This window comes from Megalops cyprinoides, chromosome 9 (genome assembly GCF_013368585.1).
Source record: "Megalops cyprinoides isolate fMegCyp1 chromosome 9, fMegCyp1.pri, whole genome shotgun sequence".
Lineage (NCBI taxonomy): Eukaryota > Metazoa > Chordata > Actinopteri > Elopiformes > Megalopidae > Megalops > Megalops cyprinoides.
In genome coordinates, this window is record NC_050591.1 from 3,962,077 (window position 1) to 3,977,073 (window position 14,997).

Below are 14,997 nucleotides of genomic sequence, written 5' to 3' on the forward strand. Positions count from 1 at the left end.
GCGCCTTGCAGTCCAAGTAACCGTTAGATATCCCCTCCAAGCTCTACCGGTGCACTCTGTACTATTTATAGGGAACAGAGCAAACCAATTGTCAAAAATCTCAGAAACTGTCACGTTAGTTAATATGGTAGGTAAAGCTAAATTATGGAGCGAGGTAAAACTGTAACATACAACAAACGTGGCAACGGAACTCTGTATGGACATCCAGATTCATAAGACGAGGTAGATATAACGTATTTTACCTTTCTTACCAGAGTGAAAGGTGGTTTTAGTTTTGACTACATTTAATCCGCAGGCCTGCAGGTCTTTTAATTATGACTGCAATAGAATCCGATAATGTTTCAATGCCGTTTTTATGCAAAGGGCCGGCGTGTCCTTTACTGGGTGGAAATCACTTCAACTGTATTAAATGCAATGCATTTAATTTGAAAGACAGGAACGAAGTCTAAGGCAAATGGTGAGAGTGAATTAAGGAAAATGGAGCCAAGAATTCGCTGTTCTTCGAATTTCAGGGTCCTGTTGGCGATCTACAGACTTTGGGTAAAAAAAAGACGCAAGGAAACAGTGACACCCACAGCTGCTGGCTGAGTCTCGTGGCCAGAGATGAAAAACTTTGCAAATATTAACCTCAGTAACACACAACTAACTGAAAATCTAATGACAAAGACACATGCAATGATAGAATTGAAAACTGAAAAACAACCTGGGAATTATTGCCGGAATCGAAGGTCACCTTTCAGGGGAGCGCATTGAGAGGTAAGCAGCATATTTAAATTTACCCAAACTTTTTCTACACAATCTTATGAGGGGAAATGATTCAGGTCATCTTTTACAGAATTCTTTATTTACTATTTTGTTGTTCTTAGTCCAGCTGAATGAGCCTCTAACGTTCGTTGTACGTATTAGATCTAAAAAGTATTAATTAAATCAGTGGTTCACAATGGCTTGGTTAAAATTCCCTGTGAAGTGCCATAAGTACTATTATCACTTCGCTCTCTCAATCCACGCATTAAGGCAGCCAGTTCCTTAGCAGGACTGTGTCGTCCTTTGGTCTTTTGTCGGACAAGGGGGACGTGAAAGACGAAGAGGCACTAAAGTTTACAGGTCGCTAAATCACCCTGACACCTGCTGACGGTTCCGACACCTTCGGGTGTTAAATGAAGACTGTTAAATTCATTCATCTGAAATTCACCAATAAACATTGAACGGGCTGACCTTACACGTTTCAAAAATACTCATGAATTTGTATAAAATTTCACACAGAAACAAGAAACTTAAACAAAATATTATTTTGTATTTTGTATTATTTCGTATTATTTATCTTCATAAAGAATAAGAGAATCTGTCCATGCAGATGGCATAAAATAAAGTCGAAATTCTCATTTTTCATAGAATACCTTCACATGTAATTCATTCTAGAATTAGAATCTAGCTAAGATCTAAATTCTGTAGCTATTCTGTATCTGTCAACACGCGCGATTTCGAGGATGTATGTGTAAAGTACTTGTCATAGGTTTCTCCGAAATACAGACTTCAGGATAGGTAGGATTGGGGTGAAAAGGTTGCCTTTTAAAGGTGTTCATGTTTTGTCGGATTCAGCACGCTTAATACAAATGACAGCGACACTAACCGTTCTTACAATTCTAAATAAAATAATGCTCTTTTATTACGCAGCCGTTACTGAAATATTATTTTTGAACAGCACAAGAGACAGTGTTGACAAAGCAACCTTGCTTGGGTGGTTTGTCGGCGTGTGGGCGGGTAAGGGTGAGGGGTGGCGCTACAGCAAACACATCTGCTTCCGAACCGGCACTGGGTGACTGTGAGCGAGGACCACAGTTTCTCCACGGGCCTGTGTGCCTGTGGCTGCACATCTTCACTTCAACCATCATCAGTAACCATTTTCCTAATATTCTCTTACTGGTGGGGGCTCCCAAAACACCGACACACGCACGTGCGGACACCGATGCGCCACAAATTTCGCCAACCCCTCATTTATTTGTATTCTGCTGGCACATATTGTGCAAAAGTTCCAGTTGAAATCTGGAATCAGTACTGTGCAGTTCCTCGTCCATATGGGTTACTACTCATGTAAAGCAGAGCGGTGGGGCCAGGCAGGGCTGCGACTGTCTCCACGGTGCAACGCGGTGACAGCTGCCGGAGAGCGCCTGGGGAACGTTTCCTTTGACTGCAGGACCCTTAGATGACATGTGTTTTTCAGAGAAGCATAACAGATAAGAGATGAACACACAACATCTCGCTCTCCCGCATCCCTTTCTCTGTTTTTGTCAAGCAAACCCTCTCCCCTCCCCACCACCCTCTCCCTCAACCTCTTATGTGCCTGCGTGTCTGTTTGTAAAGTGTGCGTGTGACTGCCCTTTAATTCATCTGCTGAGCATCTGGTCATGTTTCCACCGACGTCTCAGGGCGAAAACGGGATCAGAGAGGAACAAGAACAGAAGGATTTGGGAAAAGGAGACTTTTGACAGTTAGGCGACAATACGTTGCCCCCCATGACACCTTGAGAGTAATTTAAACATAATCAGTCGCGCGGGAGGCAGATACTAGTATATAAATGACTTTTTAAAAGTGCTTCACAGGACTTTAGTCAGTCTAAATAAAGTTCTCAATCACGTTGGCATTACATGTGCCATGAGTTTGTTTTTGCCACGTTTCTTTCGTAGACAGTAGGAATAGTCTATTAAAATACGACTTCTATTAGTACGCCTCCTGCGACTACTAATGTTACTACGATTGCTACTGTTGGATCACTGTATTAATCCTGCACTGGAGAGGTGCAGTCACCTATTTTTTTTTGTCTCCGACTCGACTACTCCTTATACGTTGCCAGAGGTGGCCTTCGATTATGTTTGTCTGTAGACTCAAAAGATGCCTTAATGTATACTGATGGATTATCCCAATAGAGACGGAGACAAATATCAGCACTGGCGTTAAGAGACAATTATGGCTGAGTTGAGTTGAGTTGAGGACTAATATATATATATATATATATTTAAAGATATATATATATATATATATATATATATATATATATATATATATATATATATATATATATATATATATATATATATATATATATATATATATATCTTTAAAAAACACAATTTAAACAAGACGGGTGAATAAAACGAAGTGCTCCTAGATATAATAGAGTACGATTTGTTTATCTATTTAATAACGAAAAGTGCTCTGAACGAAACAAAAACGCAACCCTGTCATTAATACGCTGGGATACGCTTGAAAGTTTATGTCAATACGCTTCGTTTGAATCGTCCCTCCAATATACTGAAGAAGATGTCTGTCTTAGCACATGCCGAGATTTCGGTGCTAATTTAAATGCATATTGCAACAGTGCAACAGTGAATATTTCTCATTTTAAACATTTTATTCTTATAGTAGACAATCACAAAAATCACCCTCCCATCAATGACGCCTTCAGTTTAATAATTCCTCAGGAATTCAGAGTCGTGAGAACGGGCAAGGCTAGAGGGAGCTATCGATTGAAAAATGCACTACCGCAAGAAACCAAGCGATAAAACAGCGCGTCAGCTGAATGTTCTCCTGTAATCAGACCTCTTCCTTTTCCGTACAGACATCGCCTGGCCTGTGGTGATATTTTAATAGCTTAAGGGGATGTAAGTAATTTCGCCGCTGAAAAGGTCATTATGTGTGAATCTCTGTATCGGCCAACACACATTCAAAATCACTTGCTTCCTATCTGTGACGACATTTGGGAACATATTATTACTTGCAACCCCTACTCACTCACGCTTTCGCTTTATTTCCATTATTTGCATACTTTCCACGAACCGTTTATTGTAACCTGTCTTGTTCTTTTTTGGATGACCCCCCACCCCCACCCCAGTCCCCCCGCGGGTCTCTCTTTACTACCCTCAACTTCACAGACACGAAACAGCGGAGGTTGACTTGCCGCCTTAAATCTGCTGGAACAGCGTCCACTTGCCCCGGTCGACGGAAGTTCAAGTTCAGAGGATTTACCCTTGGAGCGCAAACATGCAAGAAGGTTAATCACGAGGCCGAGAACCGCATGAAATAATTTCATTTATTTGAGTAGACTCATTTTTTTAAAAGCATAAAATCACAAACGTTCTTTATACAGTGCTCTCCATGTGAAGGCAATGTTAATGTAACAAGCTGCGTTTATGAATTCGATGTGTGGAAAAAATCAAGGTGTTTTTGCCAGTGTAACTGAAAATTCTCGTGTTATTTGAGGCTCATTTAACGAACGCAATAAGTTCTAATCATATGTGATTTTTACAAAAAAAAAAAAAAGTTTAGCTTCAATGTGCATTATTATAGCAGTTGACCGACCTACGGACAGTCGCGTTTACAAAGAAACATTAAATGAACACTGCACTCTGCAGGCAGCGCTAGTATACATTGCGTAGAGAGAATCCAGCAGAGTGGCTGTCGTAGTTACCTATATAATACGCGGACTTGAGTAACTCCATTAGCCTACAAACAAGTCACAGCAAATGTCAAATTCAAGTAAAATATGTGCTAAAATACCACAAGTATTGATAGCGTTTTGACAAAATGTAGGCCCTCGCTATACAATGACAGAATGTCAATTAAATCAAATAGAACAACACGTCTAATTTTTCTTTTGATTCAGAATAATCGCCAGAACTCTAACCAGTTTCAACGTGCTGAAAAGTATTTCGACGGTCATTTTATTAAAATATTGAGAGGTGGAACTTGTCTAACAATGTCTTTCCACATACAAAATATCTGACTACGCATTATTACCTGACCTTTCTCACTACGCTTTATTGCCTGATGTTTTGACAGCGTAGAGTAGTTTGTGATCTCGGGCCGTGCATACACGCCGTGAGTCCGGTAATAAACTGAGAAATGTCACCCTCGACTCCAGCTTTGATCAGCTAAGCGCACGGGGACCGCCGCGAGCCCTGAAAGCGCGAGGCCTGCAGCCGAGGGCTTCACTTTCTGCGGCTCGAGATCCCCTCTATCTCTGGGAGATTGTTAATGATCGTAATTTATGAATCAATTTATGAATCGAATAAACGATTCCTATTTGATTACTGACTGTACACGGATAAAGAGTATATGTAGACTTTAATTGTAGGCTTTGTAGATTTCATTTCCTCTTTATTTATTTTAATAGGAATTGAATGAAGCCTTATCAAATTAAAACTATTAATTATTGACAGCTGTTCAAGCTTACTTAGGCAGTTATATAAATAATATTGAAAGAAAACCAAATTTCCTGAAAATGTATCAATTAATTTTAAGTGAAACATAATGATCCAAGGCGGGACACATCAATTTTAGCTGTATGCGGAAAATACCTCAACTTCTATTGCGCCTAAAATTAAATGTTTATTTATTGCAATATCTCATCTTTCAGACTTCACAAAGAGGAAGGCAAATCTTGTAACGTTAAAACACGTGATGTAAATCAAACTAGGTTAGTTCCTTGACAATTATTGTGATTGAATTTACTCAATATTTTGGCAAATCATTGCCACCGTCCGCTTATGTCCTCTGTGAAATAACAAGACATTTCAATTCCAAAGCAAATACTCTTGTTCTATACGGCAAATGTTCCCAGAATGAAACAAAAACTTAAATTTTTATATAGATAATAAAAAGTGTATAAAATTCATACTGAAACCATTGAACGAAAACGGTATTTTCAGATATTATCTGAGAACAATAGCACTACATATGTGGTTAATAACAGACGTTAAACACAACATGGAATGTTTCCTTCCGTTTTTCAAATACTCTCGGTAATCACGTGCAACACAAAAAGGGAATTATAAAGAAAATGATATTCAGAAACAGCATTCAAAATAAAACCTCTTCATATTTTGCACGAATAAACCTAATCTGGTAAATTGTGTATTATCGATATGGGACTGCATTTTTGATGTGGAAAGACTGCCTGTGGGGATGCAGCAGTGACAGCTACTCCATAAAACTAAAAGCGTCGCCCATCGTTGTCACCACGCAGCTCAACTGTCATATTTATAGACTATCCACGTGCTTCTGAATGAAAGGGCTGAAGGACAGAGGGGCACGTTTTAAATTTGAGGCAAGGCGTCTATCAAGCACGCGATTTGGGTCGCATTCTCAAAAAAAAGTCTTTATTTTCTTAGCGTGGACAAGTGGGAGGCGGGAGCGAGAGGGACGCACTGTCAATCAGAGCGGCCGATCGTAGCGGTGCTGTTGCTGTGTACCCCTGAGGTGAAGGGGCGCGCTCAGCCCAAGACCACAGCGTGCCAAAACTGATTAGGGCTGAGACCAGACTGAGGCAGTACCGGAGCAATATCACACATTACACAGTGGCGGTAATCCCCTGCCTCTATTGCCGTCTCCATGTTGTCCATGGCACTGCAATCCACTACGTGGAACCCCGCAACAGCCACAAAAGTTTAACCTTTCAAAGTTAAATATCTAATTTCAGCGTTCTGAATATATTGGTTAGACGCACATTTGCCGAAGGCTTCATTGGATATTGACGACAAACTCAACAAAAACATTTTCCTGACTTTCCGACTCTGTAGCAGACTGGCTAGAGAAATTCGATGGAAGTTATAGATCTCCTCTCGCCGCCCCGTCACTGGAACAGCTGTTACTTCTCTTCTAAAACCGATAATCAAACTCAGACACTAACGCGCGCTTGGCCTCGCATTCTATACTCTCAGAACTTATTAAAATACAACTTTTTGTGTTTAATAGCCTATTAAAGCCCGCACGAGGCCTTTATTAGCATGGAAAATACCTTAACCACCCTCTCCAACCGGAAGGCACATTTACAAACAGAATGCATTACCACAAAATTCGTTATCTTCAGGAAAAAAAACATAAGACGTCTAGAAATATGTTTGTTATAATGTAGAATTCGATTTATGAATCCATATTTAGGGCAATGTCACATATGCAAACATCACTCGCAAGCCTCACCAGCAACCATTTTCTTATTACATTCAAAGCTCAAGGTACTAGCCTACGACAAAAATGGCAATTTTTGAAATTCCCGACGGCGTCTGCTTTTAATGTATAGGCATATTCCCTTCACACAAAATAAATACTTAAACTATTAAAGAAGAATATGAGCGAACACACAAAAACGAATCGGTTTTCTTTTCCTCTAAAAACACCGCCTCTGGAGAGACCGTTTCCCCATTACTTCTCACTTGCAGAAATGGGAAATTATTATTATAATATTAAATTATTATTCCCTGTCGGGCCAGACAAGGCCCAGGTTTAGTCACTGCGAACAGTTGCTCTAGTTTAGATTAATGGTTCCCCTCGCTTATTCTGCAGTACGGGTGAAAGGGCTAGGATCACTAATGATTATAATATAATGTCTGGTGATAACCACTCCCTTTGAGATATTATCGCGAAGTGTGCAATGCTCAGGGGATGAGGCTGCGAGGCTGAAACTAGCAGATAGCGGCTACACGGGAGCAGATTTCTGCCCTTAAATCCCACGAGCAAGCGCAGCTCTGTCCGCCACTGATACCAACGTCCCGATCATGATTAAAAAGGCGGGACGAGGAGCGGCAAACGTCGAGCTTCCCTTTGGCCTGCGTGTGATTTATTTTGCGCATTAAATAATACGGAAACAAATGCACGCACAACGCAGTGGGCAGACAACGCGGTTAATGATCTAAGCAGGAAGTGACGGAAAATAAAGAGACGGAAAAAAATGCAGCATTGATTGAATCTGGTCGTTATGAGTAAGACCCAGACTGTTCGTTCTGTTCTTCATATATTCTATCTAATTTAAGCCGAATAAAACGGTATTCTCAGTTGGTGAAATTAGAATACCGTTTGATTTGGCTTAAATTAGATAGAATATATAAAGCACAGAACGAGCAGTCTGAGGTTGAATTTTCCCCTCACTTAAATTCTACAAACATAATTCTGAAATCAGAGCGCACGTTGTTGTGGATGAAACTAAACTGGTTACTGGACAGGAATACAAATAACCAGTATTACACATGTATTTTACTAATACTAAGTATACTAATACTACTCTTTAACGTCGACTTAGACTTTAATACCTCATAAATAATTACTTGATTAAGATTAAAAAAAGATTGAGACAAAGATTTTTGAGGATTGTGCTCTGCAAATGGATCCAGAGTGTTGTCAATCGTTGTTGGGATAACACAAAGCAAAGGAAACCAAATAATCGCTGTTCCACACCAATACACAGTGGGTCTCATCCACGAAAAAAACGCTTTAAAGATAGGAACACGGCACGGCTGAAATACACGCTATGTTTTAGTGGCTATGCGTCAGGATAAACGTTATTTGAATGAAAAAAAAAAAAAAACTTACGTAAAATATAGACACATATTTAGGCCTAATACCAGTTTTCCAGTGGTTTACAGAGGCTGTGTCGGGTTAAAATATGGTATTGTTAGTCGTGATAACCTCTATTAAATAAACATGCAGAAAACAAAAAACGTGAAAAGAATTTGTCATAGCCACTAATAATATGACTAAGGCTTTTCTAACAAACTTCTTCGAAGAAATAGGAGTAAATTGAACTGAGGTGGGAGAGACACATACAGACAATCCAGTTATATTCGTTTTCATTGCCTTTTGTGAGCAAAAAGCAACCCTTGCATAAGGTAAAGCCGCCATCTAAGCCACGGCTTTATTTTATATCCTATAGATCAGGAGGGAGACAAAGCTTTATTTTCGCCCGGAGAGAGATATTTTACTCCTGTCTCACGGTTTTATGTTGGAGAGGTGTCAGGCAGCCAGAATGGATGGCTAATGCATAGGCAAAACGCGGTCGCTCCGGCATGCTGCACGTCAGCGGACGCGCGGAGGGGAGCACGGCTGGGATTTAGGAGCAGAGGGAATTGGGCTGGGGTTTGAGCGCTTAGGGACATATACGTTCGGTCTTTTAAAAGAGAGACACGCGCGCACACACGCTCATGCTCGCTCGCACGCGCGCGCGGACCCGTCGGCAATTCCCTTCAAAGTGCATTTGCCAACGGGCAGATACCGACGACGCAATACAAAGAGATAAGGCTATTAAAAAGGCCATTAAAATGCTAAACGTAAGAAATTATTAATTGAAACGGGTTCATTGTAGGAAAAGAAAAAATGAAATCCTTCCTGTCCAACCGAACGGCTGTGACAGCGCTAAATGTTTGAATGTTCGTCTTCCGACTTTGATGTATGCCGTTGCTCCAGCCGTCAGCATTGAGCAGGCTGCCTAGGCTTCCGTCAGGCAGCAGAGAACGAGTTAAAGAGATTTACAATTGCTGCTCAAAAACACAGAGCCTCCCCACCATATTTCCCCCATGTTAAATAGAAGTCTAAAGAAGTAATTGGAATCTTCCGCATACCTGAATAACTGCATATAAATAAGCACACATTTCATTGGCGGTTCAGTGACACTGTTTGGTCGTATAAAACCAGCGCATACATTATAATACACAGCAAATAATCTTATTTCGCGCAAGCCTCGCGACGTGCTTGGGATTCCTTCCAAATTACCGCAGATTCAAACAAGCGTTTTCAATTTATTAAATGTATATAGGCTACATTTTATTTTAATAGGACAATTTATTCCAGGGAAAGGATTATCAGCGTTGGTAGAAACTACTGCAGCTTCTATGATTCAAACTCCACTTGTGATTTAAGACGAGACAGACTATTCATTTCCGCGGCTACACGCCACGGCTGATTCTAGCTCAGCCTTTTAGCTCAGACTCAAGCATTGACTTTGGCAATGAATTAGAGACAGAGTCCTACTTTTTAAACACCTAAACAGCTCTGCATGTGCTTACCGCATTTCGACAAGGAGGAGGAAAATCCAGCAAACTGGATTGCAGTCATGCACAGCTCCTCCTTGTTCTAATACAACGCGATGCAAAGTAGCCCATCGCATCTCCGACCCTGATCCCAGGGGCTCAGGAAGACTGACACATAATGATAACGCCGTGCCGGTTATGATTCGGTTATGTTTCGCATAATGGCATGCTCCAATGCAGTGTCAAAGTTTCAATTCGACTTTGCAAATTAAAGTATTCAAAGTTTAAAGAGGGATTTATTAAACGAAGAATATGATAGGGAGAATACAGACCCAGGGAAGGAGGTTGCTGCGTTGGAGAGAAATGGCCTTTGTTTCACTCAGGGCCTTTCGAAATGAACACCACGGCCAGAGCTAGGACTGCCAGAGCAGAGGAGAGAAGGGAAAGTGTACCTCAACAATGGGACTTCACTAGCCTAATGGTTAGGCCTGACTACTATGTTAAACCAAACTCAAAAGTGTTCTTCAGTTCTTTTGCCGCATGGCATACCAGCTGTAGAAAGGGTTTCGTTCGGTGGACTGGAATGGAACATCACCATCATGGTAACCTAGGAGCTGCTGAAACAGCAGGAGGGAACACAAATTGTTTTCCCTTTGGATGGTCTCAGAAAACACAGTTGCGCTGCTCGGAGGGTCCCTCCCTTTGTGGGTTTGGCTGAACAGGCCATCAGCTAGGAGCTGCAGGGGGCTTGGGTGGGGGGATGGTGGGGAGGCTGGGGAGTATTAGGAGCGCTGCCATACCTGGAGATGAGTTGAAAAGGTGAAGAGGTTGTGACCCCTCTGTGTTGCGGGAGGGAAGTGCCTGATCCATCTTCAGTGAGGCGTGCCACTGGAGCCTTCACACCTTTGAGTAGTGGGGGAGATGGGGGGGGGGGGGGGGGGGGGGGGGGGGGCTGTAAATAACCATGCTGGCAGGCTCGTAGGTCAGGTTCGAGGACTGGCACCTGCTTTTGACCCCACTGGGGCCTGCTGGGTACAGATGGCCTTGGACATTGGACGTGGACCCAGCTGGTCTCAATCTGGCTGCTGAAAACATGCCTCCCCAAGCCTCTGGCCCTGTTTCCACAGACACTGCCTTACCTGCAGGGCAGCTGAGGTGAGCTTTTCTGCAGCTAACTGGTGTGGGATCATGGTTTGTTAGACCATTCTCATCAGCAATGGTACCTTCACCCTGAAAAGTAGCTGAGATCCTGTCAAGCAGATGAAGACAAGTTTATCTATAAAGTGCAATGGCTAGAAAGTCATCTCCTTTGCCATACATCAGATCCCCCATACAATAAGTATATTTCATTGGTATATACGTGTTGTGTTTTCTGCAAAACAGGATTATTTAAAGCACAAACATCAACATTTCTTGCTTTACCCTAAACTAAAGAGCAAAGCCACAAATATGGCATCTGTCTCATTTATTTATAGACCAATGGCTAATGGGCAAGCGGTGACAGCACTCTGTCTGCTGTTCAGTAGCTCCTGAGCCGTATGTTGGTTAACTGCAAGTGCAAACTGCCACTTAAGGTCACACTAAAGTCAAGAGTCAAGAGTCAAGAGAGATGTTATTGTCAGCCCATCCATATACAAGTATTTAGTAGAGTTGAAGTAACGTTTCCCTGGAACCCATGATGCTAAAGCACCACACACACGGCTAAAGAGGAGGAGTGTAAATGTGGCTGGTTTTAAAGCGATGACACTCACTATCTACGTTACCTGCAGCAGGAATTTTAGCATGTTTTGTTACATTTATACAAGTTTCCTGGTCACAGAAATATACACAGGGAAGTGCTAAAGTGAAGACAAAAAGCCTGAGTATATTTGTAAGCTTAATCTATGGACTTTACAGACTTCTCCATGACTAAGAACACTCTGCACTGTATTTAATGGAAGTGTATGTGTATTATCTCATCAAAATAAAAAATATGTATTTAATTGATGAAAATGCATTCTTCTCTTAATCATCTGATTTGTTTATCAAAATATATGCAAATCTGTACATGACACAAACAAACCCAACCACACACACAAACAGACACAGATACACATACACACACACACACACACACACACACACACACACACAGAGACACACACAGACACACACACACATATTATTATTAATAACACATCCATTTAATCTTCCCCCACCCCTCTGAAGCGCAGTCAGTTTAAGGGTGCAGGAGGGGACTGATTAACACCCTGCACCGCGAAACCTAGCTCTCTGGTAAATACTGAATTCTGTTCTGCATTTTCACTGGAAGACAAAAGGTGTGACATTAGATATGATTGGCAGCATCATAAGTGCATCTTATCAGATTTCCATGGTGTGACCACGCGGCCCTGGTAATGTGTGATGACCTGGGAACCACGGCTCCCTGCATCCATTAGCGGCGTCTGCTCTGGCTACTCCTATATCCGTGCGCGTATCTGTTTGTAAATGAGTCTTCTCCGCTCCCCCCGCACAGAGATAACGGCGTATCTGTGGCAGATAGATGGTGGGACAGGTCCGCCTCTTCCTTTGCGTTACGGAGACGCTGCTGGTCCCCATGAATCAAAGCCTGGCTCGTTCACTGGGGTAACATTACCATGAATATACTGCAGCTCCCTGGCAACTCCACTCCAAGAGATGTGCAGCACAGAGAGGAGAGTATGCCACTTGTAACAAGCAGAATGAGTTAGAAGTCTGATGGACCTTGCATGCAAGCTTTCGTTCCGGTGTGTGTGGTGGAGTGCGGGTGGAGGGTGGTGTGTGGTATAATTAACTAGAGATCGGATCAGGTTAGAGACGCTTCTGATGCAAAATGTAATTTCTATATAATGTCATTTAAATCCTGCCATAGAACGACTGTATTTGAAATGGGATTATTGGAATCATTGAACTGTGAAGACACAAGATTCCTTCAGATCCTTAGGATGCACCTTTTCCCCCCCCATTCCTGGAGCTGTCATGTGATATGAAAGGAGGGTAAAAGAGTGAAAAAACATAGGAAGGAAAGAAGAAAGAAAGAGAAAGCTCCTAATCAGACTCATGACAAAAAATTTCTATGAATATATTTTTCCCAGTTGATTCCTGCTAAGTGATGGAATAAATGATATGAGATGTACAGCTCTTGCTTTGCTTTAGGAGGAAAAAAACAGTAAAAACAAGGCAATAACAGCCACTGGTCAGCACTGATAACTCCCCTTCTGAGTGGCTTTTCGCCATCAACTGGTAAAACAGAGGTACTGCTGTTACACTAGGGGAGCCACCCTCTCAATGAGGGAGGGAGTGAGTAAAGGAGGGACACCACTGTTTCTACGGCTGTGTGGCAATTCCCCCTATCATCCTTAGAACCGATGCAAATCCGGCAATTTCATATCCTCTCTCCAGCAGTGAGTATACTCTCCGCTGGCCTCACTGGGTCTTTCTATTGGCCTGCTCAACTTGCCCCTGCATCCCTCCTCTTTCCTCTCCATGATATCAATCAAACTCACTTCTACACCAACTCCACTCCCTCAACCCCAGACATCCTGTAGCTGGCAGGATCCGAATCAAGCAGTGGACTGTCCCTTTAACCACTGCACCACACCCCCTTCCCCAGTGCTCACAGCCGCATTCAGAAAGAAACAATTCACAGGCAATGGCGCGATGCCACGCAGCAGAGACGTCAGTCACCTGATGCTGAGCACGGTGGGACCCTGACACCGCTGTTTTCTATAGCTTTCTTTCTGTCTTTTTCTTTTTTTACACCGGGTATGTTCTCGAGATAATGAAGTGGCCCTCAGTGGCCTTACAGGTGTGCTGCTCAGTCCCCTTGGCGTGACAGATCTGTGAAAGAACACGTTAGTCACCCGGGCCCAATCCTTTGTGTAAGGGCTGATTACGACAGTGTTATCGGCTCGCTTCCCTGTGTAATTCGAAAGTGTGGGGGGGAGGGGAAAGAGAGAGAAACTTTTATCTCTGCCAGGCAGCAGAGAGAACAGGTGAGAGTTCACTTTCCTTAATCCTGAAACTATGAAAACATGAGGCGAGGCAGCAGGCTCTACACGGCGACAATGACAGTCCCCCCGCTCACGGCTCTAATCTCTGGCAGGGGAGACAAAGGGAGAGCCAGGAAAAAACAATGGGATGGCATTTGGCTTTGCTGTCCTCTGCCACGGCAGAATGCGTCCTGTTTTAATGGGCACATCTTTTTTTAGCTTCTATGCGTTGCATGTCTTCAGCACTGCACTAACAGAAGGAGGGTGCAACAGCACTCGCACAAATGAAATAAATAACCACTCATTGATCCTGACTGCTGCTCTCTCTCTGTTTGCAACATTCTCCAGGTGGAGTTGAGATACGAGGATCAACACAACCCGGTCAAACAGACGTCCCCAGGCTGAGCCCAGATTACACCTGCAACCCGCTGTTTCCTGCAAGAGGAGATTACCCACTGATCTCTCGGCCAAAGAAACTCTCACATGTGACACAGGCATGGGTGGTATTTTTGGAGGCTTGGAAATCCATTGCGTCCCTAAGTTTTGTAAGTGCTTGCTGTTACATCCATCGATCACCAGCTGGTGCTGTATGTTATGGGCATTTCAATAAAGGAAAAAAATACATTTTTAATTTGGATGCTCTGGGTCACACATTTTTCCACATGGGTTCTTCAACACTGTATAATGATATCTCTGATGTTTATTACAACAAGAACAAAATGATTTATAAGAGGAAACATGAGTAAAACTGAAGATGTTTTGTTGGGATATTCTGATTCTGTTAACCTGGTTAAAAAGCAATACTGCTTTAATGGTCCTCACCCATTATGACCTAAGCAATCAAACTAAGATGCACAGAGGTAAAATCCTGTTTGCAGACTCTGGTTGTTCTTTTGCTTTACATTGCTTGCAGATCGTCTTTAACTCCCAGTTGTTCTCACATACATTAGCAAGAAGCAGGTTGATATCCTTTCTGACACTGCTGAGTCTCTCCAAACATCTTAAAAATACTCAAAGATCCAAAGATATTAAGGGAACACACCTGGAACAGAAAATAGACAGTGTGACAGTAGCTCTCCACCTCTCTGGGTTAGATTATGCTGCAGACTGGCAGCAACGCCAAGGCTTTGAACAGGGGAAGAAAAGGAGAGGAAGAGGAAGGAATGAGAGATTGTGTACATGGAGGAGGTTGG

General features: G+C 42.4%; 1 long non-coding RNA gene across 1 annotated transcript; it reads left to right on the forward strand.

Moving 5' to 3' along the window:
- Window positions 1-83: 83 nt before the first annotated feature.
- Window positions 84-14,350, forward strand: LOC118782595. The gene is made up of 3 exons (XR_005005164.1): window positions 84-222; window positions 513-756; window positions 14,153-14,350. It is a non-coding gene; the product is annotated as an uncharacterized LOC118782595 (long non-coding RNA).
- The last annotated feature ends 647 nt before the right edge of the window (window positions 14,351-14,997 follow it).